Source organism: Nicotiana sylvestris, chromosome 3 (assembly GCF_000393655.2).
Source record: "Nicotiana sylvestris chromosome 3, ASM39365v2, whole genome shotgun sequence".
NCBI classification, from domain to species: domain Eukaryota; kingdom Viridiplantae; phylum Streptophyta; class Magnoliopsida; order Solanales; family Solanaceae; genus Nicotiana; species Nicotiana sylvestris.
Genome location: NC_091059.1, coordinates 133,787,502 through 133,804,037, shown reverse-complemented (window position 1 = coordinate 133,804,037; position 16,536 = coordinate 133,787,502). Strand labels below are relative to the sequence as shown.

General features: G+C 38.3%; 1 long non-coding RNA gene across 2 annotated transcripts; it reads left to right on the top strand.

Moving 5' to 3' along the window:
* The first annotated feature begins 10,851 nt into the window (after positions 1-10,851).
* LOC104225100 (uncharacterized) lies at positions 10,852-14,683 on the top strand. 2 transcript variants are annotated; one of them, XR_011406180.1, is made up of 2 exons: positions 10,852-12,029; positions 13,363-14,683. It is a non-coding gene; the product is annotated as an uncharacterized lncRNA (long non-coding RNA). The 2 variants fall into 2 exon arrangements; XR_011406179.1 differs by having other exon boundaries at positions 12,254-14,683.
* Positions 14,684-16,536: the final 1,853 nt, after the last annotated feature.

The following is a 16,536-nucleotide window of genomic DNA, read 5'->3' as shown; positions in this document are numbered from 1 at the left end:
TCATTCTTATTAACATGAAACCCAACACCAACGATTTATATAAGTCATAATACACCACACGGGGCAAGTCATGCCCGAGAACTGGCGGGCGAAATGCGAAAGCTTGAAGCGACTGGTCGGGTCGTTACATCCTCCCCCACTTAAACATACATTCGTCCTCGAACGTGCCCAGAGTTGTTCTAAAAGCCAACCAATTGCTGAATAACCTTACCATGCATATACCCGGGGGTGATCCTATGTCACCCTATCTCATATAGGTCCGATAACACACAGTAATTGAAATTTCACAACCCAATCTAACCCATAAGCCTTAGAACCACATTTCTACTTCTGAAATCATTCACAAGATTAGAATCTCACATCTATATTCAGAATAAGTCCGAACAAGCTATAATTACCCATACTTGCAATCTCAGGTGCAATCATTTGACATACCACATGACTCAAACACTCGTAGTGATAACTTCTAATTACAGCAGCTGCACACAACACCCGAATAGCGATAGAAAAACTCTTATCAACTAAAGTCTCACCCCCAACACTTTCATATACTGCCACTGATCACTAGAAAACGCGGTAAGCCATAACCATTTTTCCAGATCAACCATTCATGAAGCCGCTTCCCTTTTTGGCTAATACCATAGCAATTTCCGAGCTGAACCTCGATATTATCCTTCCAACAAGCTGAAATCAAATCCGTTCGTACTCATTAATGATCCCAACGATCACCCTCAATCCAACACGCCACTCTGGTAACATGACACGTCAATAGAGGCCTAAGCCACGACTTGCATAATACGCGCACCAATAAGCAACAGTCCGAACCTACTCAAATCATGAAAATGACTTAAATGAAAGAGTTGTACCTCAAGCTCACCAGATCACCACAACACAAGGCTGAGGACCCATATCACATCATAGAAATAGAACACACGAATCTAACCTGAAGGATCATGCCTCCACAGAATCTTCGTTTCAATGCACGATTATATCCAACCACTATTCCACATGGAACACCTCAAGCCACTATGCTCGAAATCGACAACCACGCACAATTTGATGTCTGGAACCAAAGCACATCATCATACCCACAGTGAAACAAATAACATATACCACGCAAACCCAATAGGACATAACCGATACGCCATTCCCCGAGCAACACCCAATTACTCTACCCGCTCGACTTCCACTACGAGACCCTAATAGAATCGCACCACATGTACCTATAACCAACAAATCATAACATCTCGCAACACAGAAAGGTAACTCATGGATCTCCCCAGATTACTAATAAGCTCAATAACAATCGAATCAATACACCCCTCAACAGTACAATCCAGAGCTGACTCAAATTAAAACACGCATCCACATTGACCTGCAATGAGCTCATTATCACAAAAATCCTAGAGTTGCTCTTCAACTCCTTTAACTCTGTCGGTGCCATACAATATAGTGTCCGGCATCAAATCAATACCGAAATCAACAACCTTGCCTGACAATAGTCCAGAATGACATAATACGGAGACAACTAGTCTGAACCCAATATCACATCCAAAATCTAACATACCAAGCAACAAAAGATCCGCTCGGGTCTCCAAATCCCAATAGTCACTAAACAGTGCCGATACACATGACTCACAACCTCCACATAGCCTGAACATGAGAACTTCCCGTCTCCAACTCCATATGGCCCATGAATCCACATATCTGGTGCCAATTACGCCATCTGAATGCATACCACACCTCGAATACTCAATCATTCCACGAGAGATAATCTAGAATTCCTCTTTGCCACCAAGCAAACACGAGTATCAGCAGTCATTCTAACCAGAAAATGCCGCAATACTACCGATGTATCACCAACTTAATCACATTACCCTTTCTGAAACATATGCCCTCGTCAAATCACCCCAAATTAGCAATACCATTTCCTTAATCATCTGAAGACCTTACCTCTAATTATCTGAAGCTCGTTCCTCTAACTATCTGAAACTCGTTCCTCTAATTATCTGAAACTACCCGTGTTGCCTAAGATTTATATGATTTTCCGTTCAAAATTGAACCACAACCTCACGCACACAATTCCCAATCATTTACAACATACTGCATAACCCATACCATTCTAGTATAACCATGAGAACTTCATATCCCTTCCGAACCGCAAGCCACTATGCATTTCACTAGCCAAGAACCTTCCATTGATCCCATCTAGCAAAGAACCACTATACATCTCATGCTCCTCATGCCCATAGAAAATATACATCTCTAACCAAGGTAGAAACCATCAAGGACTCTCCGAGTTCCCCTTGCACAAACCAGACCTGCCAAGACTGAATCCTTCTAACTCGACCAAGCTACGCAAGCCATCAAAACCTAAGAGCATTGACGCAAAATACCTGTAGGAACTCATTATCTCGTACACACCCAAGGAACTAATCATATCCTTACCATACTGATCCAGCCTACTACCCAGCTATCCCATTTATCCGAGTTTCCTTCCGATTTACCTTCAACTTGATATCCCCTCTTGTTTTAGCACCACAATTCCTCAACCCAGACTTACCACACGGGACCCAAGCATAAATCCACACAGTCTGAGACCCATAAGCCACTGAATACTCTCTTATCTATTACCAAAGGCACCACATTCAAAATACTTTACTCTGAGGAAACTTCCTGCGAATCTAAATCCGTTACCTTTACCTTCCTGATACTGATACATAGGATCCCATAAATGATATAGAAGTGACACAAGTCTTGGCACCCTCTAATGCAAACCTCAGTTTCTAGCCCAATTATACACTTGAAAATCTCCAATTATTACCTGAAAGTCTTGAACCTATTAGAACCATTCCCGAGAGTTATTCACTCTATTCAAACTGCAATAAGTCTGATCAAATGAACTGAACAACTTGTGCCTCATTGTCACTCCGACACCACAGAATGTAACCTCATCCCAATACAACCAAGCAACTTCCTGCTCTATGCACCAAGCATTCTTGCCAATAACAACTCAAGACATCCTGTGATTCTCACACACCTATGAAGAATAATATAATCTTCGTCAAAATTTTCCTTTACTCGAGTCATCCTCGGTCTCAATTTCCGCAAGCCATAACTGATTCACCAGCACGCCTCAAACTGGAACCAACATAGCACCTAACCGTGCAATCGCCTAATCAATGGCAGACTCCCCTACTTGGCTCGAAGCCATAGATCAACACACACTCAATAACTCATAACGATTATACTCTATTTATGCCATGATACCATAGTGAGATTAAACTCAAATCTTTTATAAGCTTGCGAAAACACAGATCATCTAGAATTTTAACTCTTCTGCAAATCTCGCATTCCACTCTCGCAACAGTTACACCCACTCTCTAAGCGACCCAATTTAAGTTGCAACACATATCCTTCACTCGCAAATGAGATCTTCTAACAGACACATAAGGATCGTACAACCTCAGAACATTTCGCAGGAGACAACCCACATGCTTTGCCTCTAACTAACATTTCTGTATACCTTCCACTGTCATAAACTGTACGCAGTCACTTAGTCCTCCTGAGTCTGAACTCACACCGCAACATGAAATTTACTTCACTCACGATTGAGAAACATGAAAAGATCCTTCACACACCCATAACTCGGGGCTATACCTCGAATCAAGATGGAATTCAAGCACCTAGTAGTTCTTCTATCATCTAGCAGACCCCTTCTCGTTGCCTCCAAATCACATGGATACATCTCGCAGTACCAACATACTCATCACATAGTTATCCAGCCGTCACTTCCACTAGTAGGGACAATACCGAAAATATACGTTCAAAAATACTTGCTCACACAATCAACACCTCGGTGCTCAAGCTATAGGCAAAGATTCGGCCTCAAGTCCTCCATACTGGCCCAACATCAACTCACAGAGATCACATCTCGCCCCTTGATAAGGGAATCACAAGCCATCGATGCACATCTGATACTGAGCGCTCATGCGCGCTACGAACACGTAGAAGGAATTCAAGAGTTACTTTTCAAGCTGAATCAATGACGCACGATTAGAATTCAAAAATGTGAAGTTTTCCTAAAGGTTCTGCAGCCTCTCAAGGATAAATACAGACATCTCCGTACCGATCCGCGAGACTCTACTAAACCTGCTCATGACTCGTGAGACCTATGTAACCTAGGCTCTGATACCAACTTGTCACGACCCAATTCTCGAACTCGGTCGTGATGACGCCTCTCGTGAAGACAAGGCCAGCCAGACCCAAACGGAACACCTCTTTAAGCAGTTAATTATCATAAACAGTAATAATGCATGATATAATATCCATAAATTACGGAATTTAATGATCACAATAGTAGAAACCATCCCGACACAACCCAAACCGGGGTGTCACAAGTCACGAGCATCTATTAAGGTGTAAATACAACTACAAGGTCTAAAATTATACAAAACAGGAACAATGATCAAAAGGGAGAAAAAAGGTGCTGCGAACACCGGCAGCCACCTCGCTAAAACTCCGATAACTCTGCCTCTGATCAACCAAAACCCGCTACCGGGTGAATAAATTCCTGCATCTGCACACAAGGTGCAGGGAGTAAAGTGAATACTCCAACTCAGTGAGTAATAAAGGTAAATAACAACTGAGTAATAAGAAATCATGTAAAGCAACCAACACGCTGTATAGAAGCAGTGTAAAACCCTTTGAGAAAAAAGTGAAGCTGTAAAATCTTTAGAAATATCTTAGCTCAGTTTAAAACCTCTTTTGAGAATGACTTTCTCAACAGTTACGCAATGAATGCAAAATAGTTAGTGTCGATAAGCACAGAAAATCCACCCCTCGGGCACAAATACCACAGTATAACAGGTATAATGACAAGTAAATATGAAAGATGAACACATAAAGGTTCGCCCCTCGGGTAATATCTCAAAACAGTACCAGCCCCTCGGGCTCACTCTCAGAATAGCATCAGCCCCTCGGGCTCACTCTCAGAATAATATCAGCCTCTCGGGCTCACTCTCAGAATAATATCAGCCCCTCGGGCTCACTCTCAGAATATTATCAGCCCCTCGGGCTCACTCTCAGAATATTATCAGCCCCTCGGGCTCACTCTCAGAATAATGGGTACCCGCGCTCACTGTGGGTGTGCAGACTCTGGAGGGGCCCCTTACGGCCTAAGCGCTATATCAAGCCACCTCGTGGCATCATCACTTGGCACTCGGCCTCACATCACTCAGCACTCGACCTCACATCACTCAATCCACCTCATGGCATATAAAGTATCTCAGGCCCTCGGCCTCATATCACTCGGCATATCCTCACATATGGCCCTCGGCCTCACTCAGTCCAAAAATCATCACAAGTCCCTTGGGCATTAGTAAAACAATAGTTCTCAGCCCAAAACATGATGTAGAAATATCATTTAAGTTTCAAATCTGAGTAAAAGTGGGTGAGTTTGTAAAATAGTAGATATCAACAGGACTGAGTTCAAATAACAAGTCAAGCAGTGAGGAAACAGTGATAAAAATTCCCGAAGGGTTCAAATAGTTGGCACGAAGCCCAAATATGGCAACCAACCCAAATCATGATGATAACAAATGAATTTCAGTCAAATATGCGGTAAAATCATCAATCGGGACGGACCAAGTCACAATCCCCAGTAGTAAAATACCCCACACTCATAATACAACCAGTGTCTCACCTCAATACAGCACTACGATGTGCAAATCCGTGGTTTCAAACCCTCGGGACATCAATTACAATCACTACTCACCTCGAACCGGCTAATTCTCTAGCTCGTGATGCCTTTGCCCCTCGAATAAGCCTCCACGCGCGTCGAATCTATCCAAAATCAGATCGAATATGTCACAATATGCCAAGGGAACAAAGCCCAAGCAAAAACATTCGAAAAATATCAAAAATCCTGAAATTAGCAAAATCCGAGCCCCGAGCCCACGTCTTGGAATCGGGTAAAATTTACATTTTCAGAATCCGCATACCTTCACGAGTCTAACCATACCAAAATTATCCAATTCCGATACCATTTGGTCCTTCAAATCATCATTTTACATTTTTGAAAGGTTTCACAATTTTCTTCCCAAATTCCATCCCAAATCACGAATTAAATGATGAATTCAGTGATAGATTCATGTATTCTAGCCAAATCTGAGTAAAAATCACTTACCCCTATGAATTTCTTGAAAAACCTTCGAAAATCCGTCAAAATCCGAGCTCTCTAGGTCAAAATATTAAATAAAACCCAAAACCTCGTATTTATAGGGTACCCCTCAGGTTTCAGCCTCCGGGGGCTGCACCAAATCGACTGCGGTCCGCGCAAGCCAGTGCGGTCCATACAAACACAACCGCAGCCGCACAGGCCTTCCACTGCAGTAACAGGCTTTGGTATTTTGGCCATAACTTTTGCTACAGATATCCAAATTATGATACCTTTACTTTTCTGGAAACTAGACACGAAGGGCTACAACTTTCGTTTTTGAATCATCTCAAAATTCCTTGTGGATCAAATTATATGAGCTTCCGAAGTTGGACCGACGATCTGCAGATTTTAATGACCGCGGCCGCGGTCACTTTTACGCGCCCAGCACTAAGCCAGCGTGCCCAACGCTAATTCTACCGCGGCCAGCGCTAAAGGTTCTGCCCCCATCCATTTTCTATGTTCTGAAATGTCCGTACTCGCTCAAAACTCACCCGAAACACACCCGGAGCCATCAGACCTCCACCCAAACACACCAACACCTCCCATAACATCATTAATACCTAGTCGAGTTTTCGAATCACTCCGAACAACATCAAAACACAAAATCAACTTCGGATTCAAGCCTAAGATCTCCAAGAACTCTTAAATTATGCTTTCGATCAAAAAGTCTACCAAATCTCGTCTGAATGACCTGCAATTTTGCACGCACATCCCAAATGACACAACGAAACTACTGGAACTCTCGGAATTCCATTCTGACCCCTATATCAAAATTTCACTTATCGACCGGAAAGCGCCGAAATCTCAATTTCGTCAATCCAAGCCTAAACCTTCCACGGACTTCCAAAATGCATTCCGATCACGCTCCTAAGTCCCAAATCACCTAACGAAGCTAACCAAATCATAAAAATTTCCATCCGAGATCAAATACACATAAGTCAAATTTTGGTCAAACCTTTCAAATTTTAAGCTTTCAACTAAGACTGTTCTTCCATATTCATTCTGATTAACCTGAAACCCAACACCAATGATTTACATAAGTCATAATACACCACATGGGGCAAGTCATGCCCGAGAACTGGTGGTCGAAATGCAAAAGCTCAAAGCGACCGGTCGGGTCGTTACAATTCATTAATTTATGGTCTAAATATTCATCAGGTGCAATATTATGGCAAAATTCAGTATCGGTAGATCATAGTAAATTATTATCGGTATTAAGAATAGCAGGTGTAGGATGGCTACGGGGTTTGGATCGGGGAGCCGGGGAAAGGTAGGAGGAACAACAGTACCACTAGATTCGCCAGTCTTAGATTATTCCTTATTCTTACTTTTATCAAAAATACTTCTTAAGGAATACATCTTAATTAATCAAGTAATAGCAACTAAATAAATAATAAATAAAACTATAATATTAAGACTTAAGAATTGGAACGAGTTTACCGAACTAACGAACAACTTGTTGAAAATTAATTATTGTTGAAGAGTTGAAGACTCAAATTCACTAACTTCACAATTTGTTTCACAAATTCTAATAAGCTCAATATTTTTTGAATAAAGTAAGCAATAGTAGCAACCTCACAATTTTTTCACTATTTTTTTATAAAGTAAACAACTGTAGCAAGTATTGAAGAAAATTAAAGAGAGATTTTGATCTGTTGAGCTCGTTTGGCCCGCCAAGGGACCGGTGTGGTCCCAGTCCCAGTCCCTTGACAGGCTAAACCGGCCCGGTCCAAATGATTCCAACGGTAAAAATCGTCCCACAAAACCGGCACGAGCCCACCAATCGTTGGCCAAATTATTCCAGCCCGTTAAGCCCATTTAGCCCGCGGTCTTGGGTTGGTCCCGTTCCCAGCCCGGCCCGGCCCAGTTGCCAGCCTTATGTTGAAGTTGGCTTTACTATGTTCTGTTGGTTCTCAGGGACTTGGTATTTTTTGTGTGTCGTTGATGGCAATTTACAAACAAATTCAAATTGACAAAATGGTTTCATGGATGAATGTGCCCTTAATGTCTAAAGATCCTGAGTACATATTTCCCTATTTGTGAAGGGAATCTTATGAAAATATCCTTTAAAACTTACTAACCTCTAGCCATTAATCACAAACTTATCAAAAGCAGCCAATTACATACAAATTGGAAACCCCAAATAATTAAGCATTATTTCCACGCACAAAGATCTGCCTCCATATTTTTAAACATGATCAGCAACATTAATAAGACAAAAAGAAAATTTCATGGATGAGGTAGCAAACAAGGTGATGAAACATAATACACACACACACATACACACACACACACACACACACACATATATATATATATATATATATATATATATATTCCAAAAGCCTAAGCAAAAAAGGGATCTTTTTGAATGGATATGGTTGAAATTCATTGAAAACATATAGATTAGTCAATATACAAAATTTGATGAAAATTGGAGGTGATTTGAACTAGTTTTGAGTCAAAATTCATAGCTAAAATCGAGTTTAAAAATTTCTCTACGGCATATGAATCAAACATATAGCTCACATACAGGTATACATTGATATACAGGAGATATATATTTGATACACAAGTGATACACAAAAGATACAGGGGAGATATACAGTGAGATACACATATCATCTTCTTCCATGTTCATCTTGTGTACTTCAAATTTGGCTCAAAATTTAATTCAAATTCAAACCAGCTAACATCTCCACCAAATCGTCCCAAAATTGAGTTTTGCACTCCTTAAGATATACAGTCAGCCCCCTCTATAACAATATCCTTATATAATAGTCATTCACTATAAATGCCAAGTTTTCTTGGAACCGATCTTTTATGTTATGTTATAATATATATCCTCTATAATAGCAATTCACTACAGCGTCCAAAAAATATCGGAACTAACGCGGCTGTTATAAAGAGGTTTGACTGCTCAATCTATTCCAACAACACCCACTCGAAATAAATTCTAATTTTGAAAACTCCAAAATTTGAATTCAAGCTTAAGCAAATTTCAATTGTTGTCCATGGCGCTTTTAGTTTAACCCTTTGACCCAATCCAACAAAATAACGTTTAATAGCAGTTTTTAAATCAAATTAAGGTGCTTGATTCTCTGAATTTCAACTTAAAGGAATTAGAATATTATAATATTGCTCAAGTCTAGTGTCTCAAAATATTTGGAATGTCTCTGTGTTTTAGCAAAATAGATATGTGTTACAAAATGATACTTGGCTATTTCTGGTAGATATTTAATTTTGGGATAGTTTTGATTTAAAATCTTTATGGACTGACAATTGGAGTAGTTTTCCTTTTATTTAACGAAGATTTCACATGATAGTTTTATCAATCTAATTTATTTCGTATTTTTTTCTTTCAATTTTTTTTTAATATATCCAAGGTTTACATTTGTACTTGCAATTACTAAATTTTTTTAGATTGTGGTGAGAATAAGGAATTGGTAATGCACTATGAGATGAATATTTTATTTGACGATTCATTTTTGTTAACAAAAGAAGAACCACAACTTATTTGCTTAAATTAAGAATTTGAAATAACCAAACCAGGTACTCCAAAATTAAACTTTTAAAATCAAGCCAATCTGAACTTATTTGGTTTTGTTATAAATAGAATTTTATTTATGGTGAATGTCCATATTTAGAGAGATTCTAGGGTTTATTACTTGGTGGCTAAGTCACTCTCTCCCTAAAAATAGAGAGTTCTATTCCATTGTAATTCATGTCATATCAATAAGAATTCTCTCTCTCTTTACTTTGCTCTGCAATACTCTTCTTCTTTTATTATTTTATAACACATTATCAGCACGAGACTCTACCGTCTCAAGAAGATTAAGGTACAACTTTTCTCCTCTTTTAATTATGACTGATATTATGAAAAGAAAGTTCGTTGCCCTTGAAATTTCGGGCAAGAACTATATGACATGGGTGTTGGATGCTAAAATCCATTTAGATGCAATGAGTCTTGGAGACGTCATTAAAGACAAAATTAAAGCATCCACTCAAGACTATGCTAAGGCCTTGATTTTCTTGCGTCATCACCTTGATGAAGGGTTGAAAATAGAATATCTCACAGTCAAAGATCCACTTGTTTTGTGGAATGGCTTAAAGGAAAGATATGACAACTTAAAGTTGGTCGCTCTTCCACAAGCACGATATGATTGGGCTCATCTGAGGCTCCAAGACTTTAAATCTGTTTCTGAATATAATTCTGTGATGTTCAGAATTACTTCTAAATTGAAACTCTGTGGAGATACTATCACTGATTATGCTTGAAAAAATGTTTACAACGTTTCATGCCTCCAATATGGTCCTGCAACAGCAGTACAGAGAGAAAGGTTTTAAGAAGTACTCTGAGTTGATTTCTCTTCTCCTTGTGGCTGAGCGAAACAATGACTTGCTCATGAGAAATCACGAAAATCGACCCACTGGGTCTATACCATTGCCTGAAGTGGATGAGATATATTCTCATTATGCTAAGCGTGGAAAAGGTCGTGGCCCTTGTTGGAGAGAATGGCTAAGCATAGAGAAAGATTGAGAAAGATTCTGTAGATATAGTAGTTATATTATGATAAAGTTACTTTGTATTATTGATAGAATTATGTATCCTGATAAGTGTAGGACTATTCCTTTGTATCTATCCTTATCTCTTAGAGAGTCTTAGTTGCGCCTTAATCAGTATAAAAGGCAACCATTGTACGATTGATTCATGAACTGAATACAAAAGATTATCCCTTTCTTCTCTAATTTCTACATGGCATCAGAGCATTAAGCTTTCTTGTTGCGCAGTACTTATTCAACAGTCTAATCCTAAACTCTTCTATTTAAAAAAAATGATGGCCTCTGCAACATCTCTATCTACTGCTTCTCTCCATCATCTCATTTTATCATGTCCTATTAAGCTCAAACCGACAAACTATCTCATATGGAGAACTCAAATGCTTCAATTGATCTAAGCTATGAAGCTTTCTCATCTTATCAAAGGTGAAACTTCAGACAGTACATCCAAGAAGAGCACGGATAGTGATGATTTAGAGGAGAAGGATGTGTTATTAAGAAGCTGGATATCTGGTACAATGTCTGAGGAAAGCATATACCTTATCGCAGGATGTTCATCTACTAAAGAGATGTGGGACTGCCTGGAGGAGACATACCTTCAAGAAACCAAAGATAAGGAGTTTCAAATTAAGCAACAACTCCAAAACATTAGGTTGGGCAGCAGATCCACGGATGATTATCTCAAAGAATTCAAGGGCATTTGTGATGATTTGGCAGCCATACACAAGCCTGTGGATGAAGATAGTAAGGTAATCAACTTTGATAGAGGGCTAGGTCTTAAGTATAGAACATTTAGGACAGTTATGCTAGGAAAGCCTCCATATCCCATCTTAAATCAATTGATCAATGCACTAAGAGGATTCGATATAAGAGAGGATGACGAAGATACTCAACTAAATCACAATATGGCTTTTCAAGCTCAAAGGTTTTATCGAGGCTGTGGTGGATCTAATCAACGAAGAGGCAGCTTCTCTTCTAGATAGAGGATTTCGTCCTGCTGTTGGTCAAAACAATCAGATTACTCAAGGTATGAATGCCCAAAAAGGTAAGGAGATCTCATCACCCTGTCAAATTTGTGGTAGAAACAATCATACTGCTCTTAAATGTTTCTACCGATGGGATTTCTCTTATCAAGCGTCTGATGATCTTCCTCAAGCTCTAGCTGTAGTAAACTTACAAGACACAAAGAATGAGGACAACACAATGTATGTCGACTCCGGGGCTAGTACACATATGATAAATTCTCCAGGTAACTTGTCCAATCTTCAGCCTTATAAAGGTTCTGATAAAATTGTTGTTGGTAATGGTTCAGAACTTAACATAACACTTGTTGGAAGTGCAGAAGTTTCTGGCTTAAAAATGCAAGAAGTACTTGTAGTTCCAGAACTTAAAAATAACTTACTTTTAGTTAGTAAGTTATCAAAGGATAATTTTTGCACGATTGAGTTTTCTGAATCATTTTTTGTTGTAAAGTACAAGGCAACAAGGAAAATATTGGCGATAGGATCTAAAAGAGGAGGACCGTATGCTTTGGATAACAACAACCTTAAGTCCTTGACTGCGACACAGAGGAGTACATCTAGTATTTGGCATGCAAGATTAGGGCATCTGAATTTGAAGCTTTTACATTTCTTGAGTAACAATAAGCGTATCAATATCACATGTTGGAATAAAACCCCTACTATATGTGTTAGTTGTCAAATGGGCAAAAGTTGTAAGTTACCTTTTGAGCAAAGAAATAAGATTGAAAATGAACCTTTGTTGAAAATTCATTGAGATGTATAGGGACCTGCACCTATTGAATCATCGCAACATATGTTATATTATGTAATTTTTGTTGATGATCATACTAGGTACACCTGGTTGTATCCTTTGAAAAAGAAATCTGAAGTGTTTGCGGTATTTGTTAAGTTCCAAAGAATGGTTGAAACTCAATTTTCAAAGAAGATTAAAGTTTTTCAATGTGATGGAGGGGGTGAATTCTCCAAAGCTGAGTTTATTAATCATCTAGAAAATAGTGGAATTGTGAGGCATATTTCGTGCCCGAATACTCCTGAGCAAAATGGAGTTGCAGAGAGAAAACATAGACACATTGTAGAGACCGGTTTAACACTATTGTTTCATGCTAAGTTGCCTCTTTTCTTATGGGTTGATGCATTCTTGACTGCTACCTTTCTTATAAATAAGATGCCCTCATCGGTTCTCAAGATGGAATCTCCTATTTTCAAATTATATGGAACTCATCTTGATTATAATATCTTGAAGGTGTTTGGATGTTGATGTTATCCCTATTTGAAAGGAAAGTTTTCTCCGAAGACTTATCCGTATGTATTCATTGGCTATAGCAATCTGCATAAGGGTTATAGATGTTTTCATCCAGTGAGTTGGAGAGTTTTTATATCAAGAAATGTGGTATTTGATGAACTAACTTTACCATATGTGAAGTCTCAAGAAAAGCATCAGGATGTTGCAAGTTCCATTCATTTGGCCATATTTCATGAATTTTTCACTACATCGTCAGATTATGATGCCTCGAATTCTTCTAACAACTCCAATGTGAGCTCTTCAAATTTTGAATGCAGGAATGTAGATGAGGAGCCCATTACTTCAGGGGAAGTGTTCACAGGAGGTGAACAATACATCATTGAGCTAGCTGAAGTTATTGCTGCACCAAATGAGTCAAATCAAGTCGTTGTACCAGATGAGTCGACCAAGGTTGTTGCACCAAGCGAGACTGAAGCTGCTACATCAAATCAGTTGACTGAAGCTGTTGTACCAAGTCAATTGGCTGAAGACACACAACCCGAAGAGGTGCAACGAAGAAAAAGTCAGAGAGAAACAAAAACCCCAAGTTATCTTGGCGATTATGTTTGCAATGCTGTGATTGCAAAAATAGGAGGTGCATATGGTGAACCCAAATCAGTGAATGAAGCATTAACTATCCCACACTGGTACACAACAATGCAAGAGGAGTTAGAAGCACTCGATAAAAATGAAACATGGAGTCTTGTTCCCAGGAAAGCAGGTATGAATGTTGTTGGCTCGAAATGGGTGTTTAAAATAAAATAAAAAATCTGATGGATCCATAGAAAGGTATAAAGCACGATTAGTAGCTAAAGGTTACTCACAACTTGAAGGTATAGATTATGAAGAAACGTTTAGTCCTGTGGTTAAGTCTGCAACAATAAGGATAGTTTGATCACTAGCTGTGAGTTTGCATTGGCCTATAAGACAACTTGATGTTAAAAATGCATTCTTACATGGATTACTACATGAAAAAGTATATATGGCACAACTTCCAAGTTTCGTGAATTCTGAGTATCCAGATCATGTTTGTTTATTGAAAAAGGCATTATATGGATTAAAGCAAGCCCCTAGGGCCTGGTTTGAAAGGTTGTCTTTACTTGCTTCATCTTGGTTTTAGATGTAGTAGAGCAGACCCTTCTCTATTTATACTTCATTGTAAACAGGGAACAATTTTGCTTCTTCTCTATGTGGATGACATAATTGTAACAGGAAGCAATCATGAGCATATTTCAGAAATTATTGGGAAACTAATGTTGAGTTTGCCATGAAAGATCTTGGACCTTTAAGCTTCTTTTTGGGCATTGATGTGTCTTACTTTCGAGGAGGAATACATTTGAGCCAACGTAGGTATGCTACTGATTTACTCAAGAAAGTGAATATGACACAAGCAAAGGCAGTTGGGACTCCATTAGCACAAAAACATGGATTGCAAGAAGCTTTTGGTGATTTAGTTGATCCATCATTGTATAGGAGTATTGTGGGAAGTTTACTGTACTTAACACTCAATAGACCCGACATAACACATGTTGTAAATCTTGTAAGCCAGTTTATGCAAACCACATTTCATTTGCAAGCTATTAAGAGAATTTTACGATATGTCAAGGGTATTTTAGATTATGGGTTACGCATTTTATCTCGGTCTCCTTTGAGGCTATATGGTTTTTCTTATGCTAATTGGGTAGGATGTCCTTCTACAAGGAGGTCAACCACTGGGTATAACATTTACTTAGGAGCAAATTGCATTTCGTGGTCCTCAAGGAAACAACATAAAGTTGCAAGATCAAGTGCAGAGGCTGAATACAGAGCCTTAGCATCCACAGCTGTTGAACTTACTTGGATAACTTTTGTGCTACGTGATATTGGGGTTTGTCTCAAAACAACTCTTATATTGTTTTCTGACAACCTTAGTGCACTTTATATGACCACAAATCCAGTTATGCATGCTAGAACTAAGCATGTTGAACTTGATTATCATTTTGTGAGAGAGAAAGTTGCACAAGGACAGTTTCTCACTCAGTTTGTGCGATCAAGGGATCAACTCGCAGATATTCATACTAAAGCTCTGGCAAAGGATCAGTTTACAATTCTTCGCAGCAAGCTAGGAGTGGTGAAACCACCTCTCACTAGCTTGAGGGGAAGTATTGGAGAGAATGGCTAAGCATAGAGAATGATTGAGAAAGATTGCCCTATTCGTGGTCATGGTCGTGGCCGTGGACAAGGAAGAAATTTTCCTGGTGTTAATCACCCCCCAAAGAAAAATAACCACCAAAAATGGAAAGGGAAAGATGAGAAACCAAAGACAAATGGTTTAGAAACCGAATGTTATCATTGCGGTGGAAAAGGCCATTGGGCAAATATTTGTCGTGTACCAAGACATTTGGTTGAGCTTTATCAAACATCTCTAAAGAACAAAGGCCCTGAAGCTAACTTTGTCTATGACAATGAATTTGACATCACCCACTTAGATATGGCAGACTTCTTTGAGCGCCCTGATGGGAAAGTGGACCATTTGATCGGTGATGGATCTGTGGTTAAAGATGATTGAATAGTTTAATTTTTATTTTTGCCTATTCATAGTAGTTAGTGAATAATTATCATGTAATCATAGTTCTTTACATGAGTATAGTCATTAGTTTTATTTGTTTTATAAAATTGTGTTAGTTCGTTTCGATTAAATATTGTTCTAGTATTCGTTTTAAACAATGTTTCGGTTTATTTAGTCTTCTGGTTTCGTTTTTCAACAATGCGTGCTCGTTAAAAACGTTGGAACACTTTGGTTGCTGGTGGTAGTAGTAATACGTTATTATACGTATGTTGTGCATTCATGCATATATATGTAACGCACAGAACTTATTTTAGCGTGTGAATATATTGATAATAAAACTGTTATTTCATAATACAGTATGTATTGTAAACCATCAATAACTTTGTAACATTGTATGTATGTGAATACATGACTAACTTATTTTTAAACGTAAGAATTATAGTCCAATTGTTATCATCAATTTTTAGCTATAAGTAAACTGTATAAGCATGTTTCGTAAGTGATTTGCACACTTGATCACTTAAATTATTATAGTTATTTTTTGTTGTTATTTATTTTACGATATTGTGATGGTATAACCAGCTTAATATGAATGTATAATTGTTTAATATAATTAGTGTTGATACTCAAAAATGGGGAAACGGTCCATTCATTCATTTTTTTATTTTTCTTTATTAAATATAAAAGTAAATAACTTATACATGTAAATAAATTTGTTATAATTGTATTAATCATATGTGTTGTGTACTTATAATTGTTTCTTTTCTTTTATCTCTGAAAATACTAATATTTATTCATATATTTCTTTTGTATGTCAAAACAATGGGAAGCAAATATGGATATCTCACAAAACAAACTTGGAACAAAGTTCAATTGTAAAAATATTTGTTTAATTGATTCATGT